Source organism: Trachypithecus francoisi, unplaced genomic scaffold (assembly GCF_009764315.1).
Source record: "Trachypithecus francoisi isolate TF-2019V2 unplaced genomic scaffold, Tfra_2.0 Lachesis_group17, whole genome shotgun sequence".
In the NCBI taxonomy this organism is placed as follows: domain Eukaryota; kingdom Metazoa; phylum Chordata; class Mammalia; order Primates; family Cercopithecidae; genus Trachypithecus; species Trachypithecus francoisi.
Genome location: NW_022681462.1, coordinates 48,385,719 through 48,396,180, shown reverse-complemented (window position 1 = coordinate 48,396,180; position 10,462 = coordinate 48,385,719). Strand labels below are relative to the sequence as shown.

The 10,462-nt window shown below is 42.0% G+C and overlaps 1 long non-coding RNA gene across 1 annotated transcript; it reads right to left on the bottom strand.

Moving 5' to 3' along the window:
* Positions 1-332: 332 nt before the first annotated feature.
* On the bottom strand, positions 333-9,462 carry LOC117062969. Its single transcript, XR_004428646.1, has 2 exons — positions 9,386-9,462; positions 333-858 (listed from the first exon to the last, which is right to left on the bottom strand). It is a non-coding gene; the product is annotated as an uncharacterized LOC117062969 (long non-coding RNA).
* Between the last annotated feature and the right edge of the window lie 1,000 nt (positions 9,463-10,462).

The window sequence follows — 10,462 nt, the reverse complement described above, 5'->3', positions numbered from 1 at the left end:
ATTTCAGCAATATATCTGAATCACTGTAGAATGTACTTTTTTGCAACAGATAGGTTTTATAGAAGCTTTTTTACTTGTAACTTTCAAAGATTGTAATCAGTAATCATGCCTTGGTGACATAATTTTATCTCACCAAGCTACCATAAAAGACTGGTTGTTTTATTATTATAGTATGCACTAAAAAACAGAACCTATGCTCCTCATTTAACTAATCACTTCTGATATTTCTCAAGCTAATGGGAACCAAAAACACTTATAAGATATCTGTTCGTTGATTTTCTTAATGAAATGCACACCTTTTTTTATAATGTAAGCATATGCGTACACATGTATGAACTTTACAAGTTTATTTAGCAAGAAACCAAATATGTGAGGAAAGCAAGACTTTTCAAGTGGCTCTTTAATTGTCATTCATGCATGTTCTACAGATCATTACCGAATGTTTACAGGTCCTGCATGGAATGACTTTACACCAAAGAAGAGGGTAACATATCCTCATTGTTTATAAAAATGACAGCTCCTAATGGACCATATTAGCTTTAACACAAACTATTAAATCTCCTTCATTACTTTTTGCTGTGTTATTTTTCGGCATCTCGTTAGCTCTGAGAAGTGGGTGCAAACTCCTAAGGAAACCTGGGCACACATTGAGACGATTAGAGATCATGGTTATTAGATAAGCCTCGGAAGGATGTTTTTCTTGGGTTGCTCACAAGCATTTTGAAAGAGTCGTGTTCCAGGTTTGAGGTCCCATGTTTCTTCCTCTTAAACTATGAGCAGCTGTAGCACATGACCTACTTCTGTAGGGCCCTGTAATGATTTCCTTCCTTCGGAGGCTTCAGGAGTCCTCCTTCTGCCCTGTGAAAAAAAGAGACAAATATTTTAATCCAAGCAAAATGCTGAAGCAGGTTTTGTTGGTTTCAGGGAAGAAACTCAATACAGCTCCAGCACTGAATGTAGGCCTCAAATTGGAACCATCTGGGCCGCAGAAGGGCTCAGAGACCTTTGGGGAAGGCAGAGACAGTCTTGCCTAGGGCCGCAGCCCATACACCTGCAGAGATGGCCGACGTCTGGGCAGGCCCTGGGCTCACCCAGGAAATGGAGCCGCTCCCACGGTGGCAAAGCCCCCACTGCCTGGCATTGCAGTTGGGAATACCATGTAAGAAAAGGTGACAACTGCTCAGAGGACGACTTCCTCCATGAATACTCCTCATAGTGAAAGGAAAACCTCATCATTCTTTGGAACATATTTGACACAAATCAGACATAATTTCCTAACTTTTGCTTTTCAGCAGACTGGGAAGAAAGTCCTCAGGAAACCATAGGTGGGTATACACAATATTTTTAGAGTTAGCCTTAACTAGGGAAAGAAAAAGGCTTTTACAACGCAGTGCATGCCTGTTTGGTATTCTCCGTATTCTTTTTTTTGTTTAAAGGGTTGTTATGATTATTGTTGACTAGTTTTCCTTTTCAACTAAGTGAAAGTGCTTTTCAAGTGTTTTCTAATATCTAAACATAGAAGACTAGGCCAGCTGTTGGAAGGTTATTTTAAATAAAGTATTTTAAAAAATTTTATATTGCAAACTTCCCATGGGTGAGGGATAAGAGTATCAACCCGTTTCCAAATATAAAAGACGAGGACTTTTGCTCAAAGATTAGAAATCTTGTCATGTGATTTTAAAACCAGTGCAGAATATGTTTTCTGGAAAGAAAATAGGACATAAAGAACAGATAGAAATTGTGCAAAAGTGGTGCATTTAATAAATATATTTTCCAAATATTGGTTGATGAGGAATATATCATTTCCAGTCTGGGTTTTAAATTATTTTCTGTGGTTAGAAGTGCAATGTGGCCGTGATGGAATCCTAAATAATATGACCAAACCTGACATCCTGAGAGTGGAAGCCGCACGACAATCTCAGCACCAAGGTCAGAGGATGATTTATTGAGAAAGGATCAGTCCCTGGAAAAGGTGACAATTCAGAAAAAATAGTTGTGCTTGAAATTTTGAGCTTAAATTCCTAGCAGTGTACATTTATCTGGTTTCTCCTAACTAACATTTTTCAATAAGCCAGTGGACCACAGTTTTTTGCTTATTGTAAGTACATTTATTAATTTACTATAATTAAATCTGTTGACGGATGGAAATCACACAGTGAAGACATAGATTATATGTACCAGTAAAACATTTAATTTTTTTTTAAATTAAGAATTGTCAGCAAGAATACATTTTTTTAAAATCCCTGAATAGAAAATAAGTCCAAAAAAATAGTATTTGGACTGAAGGCTCACAGAATGTCTCTCCTTTTTAAAAGTTCTAAGGATATATCTGTTGCAAGGTTTCCCAGCACATCGTTAGGGGTGACATGAGTGTACCGTGTTTCGGTTCTGAGCTGTTCTCACATGCACACTTCACCACAAGCCAACTGGAAGGGGTGCGGGAGGGTTGTGCGCGTTGGGCTTACTTTTTTTTGCCCTGTTCCAAATTTATATGCATGAGTCTAAATTTTTAACCAAATCTTTGTTCTCTTTCCTCTTGAGGCTGCTTCACACTCCTGCCTACGCACCCAGCTGCACCCAGATAGCTCTTCCTCCCTCCCCACCCCGACAGCCTGCACCGCTGCTCAGCTACAGGGTGAGACTTAATGGAGCTGAGCGGAGCACTTCCTAGTGAGCTTCCTGCAGAGCAGTCAGCCGAGACTGGGAAAGGCCCACCACCAAATGCCAGGAGCCAGGTGAAAATCAGAGGGCCAGCCCTCTGCAGGGGCAGCCTCCAGAAAGCATCTTGCTGTCATTTAAGGGTATTAGTTTGATACCTTTAGGAAGGCTTTGGGTTTCTCTAGAACACAGCCACTGTCTCATTCATACAGCTCTGCGAGAATGCCTGTATTCAGTATCTAAGCTGACCCACCAACTCCATCAAGTTGCGAATTTCTGAAAAGCATCAATGCCCAGCTTCAGAAAAGTAAGAAACTCTGCTGTGTGTCTTCACATGTATTTTTATTTTTACTTTATTATTACTCTTATTATTTTTAGAGAGAGTGCCTTGTTCTGTTGCCCAGGCTGGAGTCCTGTGGCAATATCCTAGCTCACTGCAGCCTCAAACTCCTGAGCTCAAGTGATTCTCCCGCCTCAGCCTCCTGAGTAGCTAGGACTACAGGCGTACCACCATGCCTGGCTAATGTGTCATTATTTTAGAGATGGGGATCTCATTATGTTGGCTAGGCTGGACTCAAACGCCTGGTCCCAAGTGATCCTCCTGCCTTGGCCTCCAAAAGTTCTGTGGCTACAGGCATGAGCCACTGCACCCAGCCTTCCTGAGTATATTTTTAAATAAGGGTTTCATATCTTCAACATAGCCCCTAAATTAAAGCAATGATTATAACAATCACACAGCAACTAAAGCCAGTGTTCTGATGGTTTTATTTGAAAAGCACCATTCTCTACAAATGGGAGCTAATCAATAAAAAAAATACATATATTTGAGAGAAAAGCCCACCCTGTCCTCAGGAAAAGCAACCCGTAGAGAGTGGGCAAGTTCAGATTGATTTATGAACTGGGAAAGTACTTCTGATTTTGTTTTAATTTTGTCTTTGGCCAAACTGGTCAGGAGGTGATGAAGACCGACTTCCCAGCCCTTTGCTGCCAAATCTTAACTGCCTGAAAACTTACAGAAATGCTTGATTAAAACTAGAATAAAAATCTCCAGTTGCCTTCAGCAAACCACAGCACAAGGGTGGGAAAAACAGTGCCAGGTTGCAGTTTAAGTATAGTTACTTGGCGCCTGCTGAAAGTACTGCTCCCTTCCTGTTTAATAATTAATTCAACTTTAAAGCCCCAAGGATCTGGACTCAGCACCAGCTTCACAAAGCAGTACAGAAACAAAATGCTTCCAGAACTGGAGGGGGGATAGAGGAAGAAAGAATCTAACATTTCAAGAAACATCACAACATGGGGCCGCAAGCAGGGGGTGGGGTTTGGAGGTGGAAAGATCCAGGGTGGAGAAATTCAAAATAAAATAAATACACACAAAAGCAAGGTTATTCACGGCCACTGGCACCAGGACAGGGAGCGGCATGGCGAGCCGGAAGTCATCCATTTGGGAGGCAGGCTGGGTGCCTGTAGGCTAGTGGGGCCGAGAGGGTAATGGGCTCAGTCTCCGGAAAAGGAGACCCAGCCTTGCTCTTCAGCAGTGGCCTCTGCTCATTAGTCAGCGCATCGTGCTGGAAAAGGCATCCAAGGTGGGCAATCATCCCTGCCTTCGCGCTCCTCTCCCTCCACCCCACCCCACCCGCGCAAGTCACCCTCCAGGGGAAGGCCAGATAATGCCCGATGTGAGGGCGAAAACCAAGAAAGTTCCCAGGCTTAAATATTCAGTTACAGAAGTTAACACCCAACACAGCAGCAGATAACTGCAAAAACCTGTCCCCTCCATCCAGTGGGGCACCTGCACTGTGCTTTGTGATTTTTCTAAGTTGTGTGCTGTCTCTAAGCCGGTGAGTCCAGCCAGGAAAGTGATGCACTGTAGATGCCGAAAACAGGCAGAAGCTGCTTAAGAACTGATCAAATCTCTTATCATACACAAGATAGGAGGAGGAATGTGTCCAGAAGGACTGCAGCAGAGCCCCCTCCAACCGCACAGTTCAGTATGAAACCACACGGACTGTTTTTCTATACTCCAGGAAACCTAAGTATCCCAAAGCATGGCCAAGAGATGGTCTCACCAGAAACGAACAGATTAATTAAACAAAACGAAGGCCCAAGTGGTCAGAGGAAAGAGGAAAGCTATTTAAACCCAAATTGTATTTACTTTTTGCTTATTTTTATTATTATAAAGAGTCACAAGATAGAACACTCACACGGATCCCCTGAGATTCCGGTTGGGTATTTTGAAATAGACATTCACATAATTAACTGGTTGAGTTGAGCAAATAATGACCGGGATATTTTCCGTAATCCTTAAAAATGGATGTTTTTAATACTCTGTGATTGTTAAAACTAAACAAATTTTCATTATATTTTACTTTGTACATACATTAGTTATAAGACATTTAAAGTACATTTCCTTTGTATGTTTCCTTCCACTGCAGATTGATGGTGTTGCCTTAAAAATGTAGCAGCTGTATTTTAAAAATAGGGTTTTGCATTCCTCTTGACTGAGTTCTTAAAACTATGCCAAACTCAAGTTTGAAACTAGTTTCCAGTTATTAAACAATTTCAAAACCAGAAGGTCAATATGCTTTTCTCTATTTTTGAGGTAGTGAATGTCTAGTTGCTGCTTTTTATTTTTCAATTTCAAGTTTGGTTTCAAGCTCATGCCCCTGTTTTCTTACAAAGCTCATAGTCCTAGACAGTGAATCCTTCCTCACAGTAACGTATTCCTTTGTGATGGGAATAATTATCTATCAGTGTATCTTTTTTTTTTTTTTTTTTTTCTGAGTCGGAGTTTTGCTCTGTCGCCCAGGCTTGAGTGCAGTGGCGTGATCTTGGCTCACTGCAAACTCCACTTCCCAGGTTCACGCCATTCTCCTGCCTCAGCCTCCCAAGTGGCTGGGACTACAGGCGCCCGCCACCACGCCCAGCTAGTTTTTTGTATTTTTAGTAGAGACGGAGTTTCACCGTGTTAGCCAGGATGGTCTTGATCTCCTGACCTCGTGATCCGCCCACTTCGGCCTCCCAAAGTGCTGGGATTACAGGCATGAGCCACTGTGCCCAGCCCAGTGTATCTTTTTTAAAAAATAAATTTGGATATTTCTATGAGACTGTGTGTTGTCATGGAAACAGCACTGGACTATGAGCCAAGCCAGCCTCTGGGCTGGTCCAGCACTAGCTGTACACCCTGGCAAGTTACAAACCCAAGGACACATCCCTGAGTGTCAGTGTGTACTGCTGCTAAAGGAGGAGTTCTTGGTGCTTCTCTCCCTGCAGTGTGTCTGCAGGGAACCCTGTTTCAGGGATGGGAAGGGAAGACTCACACACACACAGCCCACTGTAAATCAGTCCAGACTGTGATGAGTGCTGAAATGGAACCATGAATTAAATGAACCAGAAGATCTATAAGGCCTGCCCAGCTCCACAGATCTCCGATTCCATGTGAATCATGGATCCACCAACTGGGTTATGCCCAGTCACTGGCCTCACTCACTCAATGCTCACCATGTCCCGCTCGCCCCTGTCCAGCCTGGCCTTCTTCATACAATCCACGGGGATTTGGCGGTAGTAGGTAATTTGGAAGATTAGATTAAATAATGTGGAATATACCCATGGGTATAGATGTGCCCTAAAAGAGGGAAAAGGTGTGGCCCCATGATTAAAGAGTGGAAATCAAGCTTTACTCTTGGGTAATCAGTGTATGTGTAGGGCGAGTATATTCTATTCAAGATTTACCCACAAGAGGCAAAAATACTGTGTCAGAAGTTAGCAGATAAAACAGGAATACGAAGAAAATGGCACAATTTTTTTTCTACCTTTTTGTGATCCTCCCTCCCCATGGTTTGGAAGATTTTGTGCTAGTCGTCAAGTGTAGGCCCTAGAGGCTGATGGGACGGGGGTGTTCACCTCAGTTTTCTCATCTGAAAAATGGGGCTTTCAACCTCAGAAGGTTGCCTTGATGATTATCTGAATTAATATATGTAAATCTCTTGGTAGAATACGCAGAATTTACCAAGTTCTAAGTTGACGTCAGCCATTATTATTGAGTTAGGAGAGCTTTGTTTCTTGTTTTGTTTTGTTTTTGTTTCTGTTTTTGAGACAGAGTCTCACTCTGTTGGCCAGGCTGGAGTGCAGTGGCACAATCTTGGCTCACTGCAACCTCTGTCTCTTAGGCTCAAGCAATTCTCTTGCCCCAGCCTCCTGAGTAGCTGGGATTACAGGCGTGCACCACCACACCCGGCTAATTTTTGTATTTTTAGTAGAGATGGTCTTGAACTCCTGACCTGAGGTAATCCTCCCACCTTGGCCTCTAAAAGTGTTGGGATTACAGGTGTGAGCCACCACGCCTGGCCTAGGAGAGTTATGTTTAACCAAAGAGCTAGTGACTAATAATACATAACTAGTACTACCATACTGAAATGTTTTGCCTCTATATGCATTTGCTAGGGCTGCCATGACAAAGTGCCACAGGGTGAGTGGCTTAAACAACAGAGATTTATTTCCTTACAATTCTGGAGGCTCCAAGTCAGAGATTAAGGTGTGGGCAGGGTCGATTCCTCTGAGGTCCCTCTCTTTGGCTTGTAGATGCCACCTTCTCCCTATGTCCTCACATGGTCTCCCTCTGCGCATGTCTGTGCCCTAATCTCCTCTTTTTATAAGTACACCAGTCACATTGGATTAGGGCCTATGCCAATGACAAGCTTTAACCTTAGCTTGTTAAAGACCGTATCCCCAAATACCATCACATTCTGAAGTACTGGGGGTTAGGACTTCAACGTGGGAATTTGGTGAAATACAATTCAGCTCATAACCGCCTCCACATCTGTAGAAGCACGGCTTCCATCAAGAGTTTTAAAATAACAGAAGTTCAGATTTGTATACACAGGTATATAAATGAAAGGCATCAGCCTGGAGGACATTATTAAGTGAAATAAGCCAGGCGCAGAAAGACAAATATTGCATGATCTCACTCATAAGTGGAATCTCAAAAAGTTGCCTTAATAGAAATAGAGAGTAGAATAGTGGTTATCAGAGCCTGGAGAGGGGAGGGGTAAGGGGAAACAAAAGAGGTTGATCAACAGATACAGAGTTGTAGTTAGGATGAAAGAATACATTGCGGTGTTCTATTACATAGTACGGTGACTATAGCAAATAGCAATGTTCTGTATATTTCAAGATGGCTAGAAGAGAACATTTTGAATATTATCACCACAAAAAAATGATAAATGTTTAAAGTGATGAATATGGTAATTACCTTGAGTTAATCATTTATACAATGTATACATTCATTGAAACCTCACACTGTATCCCATAAATATGTTCACTTACTATGTCAATTATACATAAAAAGTAATTAATTAAAAAAGAAAAGAATGGGAAACAGGCTCTATCCAGACCCTTGAATACTTTCACTGAGGTGAAGCTGCATGCTCTGTGACTGTTCCCCAGTACGGAATAGACACTCACAGTCTGTAGACAAGTTAAAATCAAGCAGAGGTGAGGGCTATTATACCACCAGTGGAAAAGATCAGTGTGATATACTTGTTGACTCAACTCACGAAGCTTGGATAACATAAACCAACAGAAATCTGCTTGAACCTGGGATCATCCAGGCCAGAGAGGAGGCTGACGAGTTGCCGTGGTCCTTGGGTGGCTTGACCTAGCACTGAACTCTATGACCTATCAATCCATGAAAAGACAGAAGGAAATGTTTCACACACGCAGTTGCACACGGTGCCTCCATGAGTTCAGTGACAGATCTGCCCTTTCCCACTGCCTTCCCTGGGAATCTTCTGTTAAATACCTAGTCCATAGCTGCTTTTTTGCACCATGGCTATGTCACCCCTGCCCTTGTGCCAGAGCAGATTGAGTTAAATATTTAACTCATTTCTATTTTAAAATGTGTTAACTCAATAAGTTTAGCTGCATATTCATGATTCTTTCAAATATTTTCTCTTTTGGGCTCCTTCAGACTCTCATTTTGGGATTTGCTAAATATGCCAGCCCAAAGAAGGTATTTGAGCAGCATATTTTCATTAGATATTGGTCACCACGTCGCTTGAGCATGAAGCCTTCAAAGAAAATTAAAGTGAAAGAAAAAAAAGATCTAGTATTGGTTATTAACTCCACCTCAGGGTGACTTCTCTTCAGGGGCAATTAAATAGCAGCTCTGGGCTGTTAAGTTTAGTGGCTTTACTTGTAGGTGGCACTCTCTTCTTCAAGGACAACCTCCATTCAGATCTGCTTTGATTTTTATCTGACGACACTGAGGCTGCCTCTGCAAAACCAGATTTTGTTTGAAATTGTAGATGTGAACACATCTGCGTGCTCTGACCTTTCTTCTTTAAGAATCAAGTTTTGCATTACCAGGTAAATGCCCTTTCAGTGGAATTTTCATGGAACACTGGGGACATCCTGTGGTCAGCTTGGTTTAAGGCAGCCAGTCTTTTCAGCAACAATCATAGGGAATAAAGAAATAAATGTCCCACATAAATCCTAGTTTATTTTGCAAGAACAAGAAGATAAAAGAAAAAGAAAAGAGAAAAGAAATACATTCTTGTTCTTAATAATCTTTGCCATATAAACCTCTCTTTTTTTGAGCAACGCAGTTTTTCAGTGAACGTGGATTGAGCAATTATTTTTGTTAAGGACAGATATTTTCCTGAAACAAAATACAGCTTCATCAGAATAGAGGAAGAGTGCCATGACATCAGGCGTTGCTCCGCGATCATACCTGGTTCTTACCATCTGCTACTGTAGGTTCCCTGTGCCTTGGCTCAACTTCTGGTCCTCGCAGGAGACAGCCTTCTGCAAAAAAGCACACAGCATGGCTTAAAGGAAAAACAGTGGGTATTTTGGCAGTTTTACACCACAGATAGTGCACCAGTGACACTAAATTGAAGTCATTTAGTTGTAAATGCGATATTACATTTGACGGTTTCCACTGGCAAAGTACTGAGCTGCCCACGTTGAACAGAGGCAAAGAAATGGAACTTGGGTAGCAAAGGCAGTCACCAGAGTAGCAGACCAAAGGGACTTGTAAAAGCGTTTGTCAAGTCATTTAGAGTCATAACTCAGCTCAACACACACAGTACCAGGAACAGCCAGCTCAGTTTCAGCAGTGGAAAGCAGGCAATGGAGTTTATGTTGTTCTTCTGTTTATTAAAGACGGATGGGAGCACTTGACAGAAAAATCAAACTTCTGGTCATGGCTCATTAATCCCTGTTGTATCTGTCAGGGGTATGTGTTTGGAGTTCCAACAAGCCTCTAGAAGGAAGATCACGGCTGAGCTTTGGTATTTTCTCTAATTTTGAATGGAAAGAGACGCCAATCACCTAGAAGGAGAGATAGAATACGAGGTTATTTTTAACTCACCTACTTTAGTGGTTATTAAACATAAGTGAGTTGGTTTAAGATAAAAATGATTATGGTTAATAATTTTATTGCCAATTTTTGTCATAGGACTTTCTTCAGGAGAAGCAGCAAGGTAAAAACAAATGTGGAATAAAGCCCGATATGATGGCTGTTCTAGGAAAAGTTCAGCTTTTGGAGATAGATCTTTGGGTGAACCTGTGCAGACTCTGTGTGTGTGCCTGTGGTCACTGAAGTGCAGCTTCTATCAAATTGTCTTCAGCCTCCTCAGCTGTAGATGGAGATAAGACCCTGGTCCACCCAGACTGTTGACATCAACCCAGAAGACAGGAGCTGCGCTATTCTGATCCCTCTGTTGGAAACAATGGTCCTTTGTGAGAAGATGTATGTTTCAAAGCCGCCACTCTGTGCTGACTGCACCAGCACAGCTGATCAAGA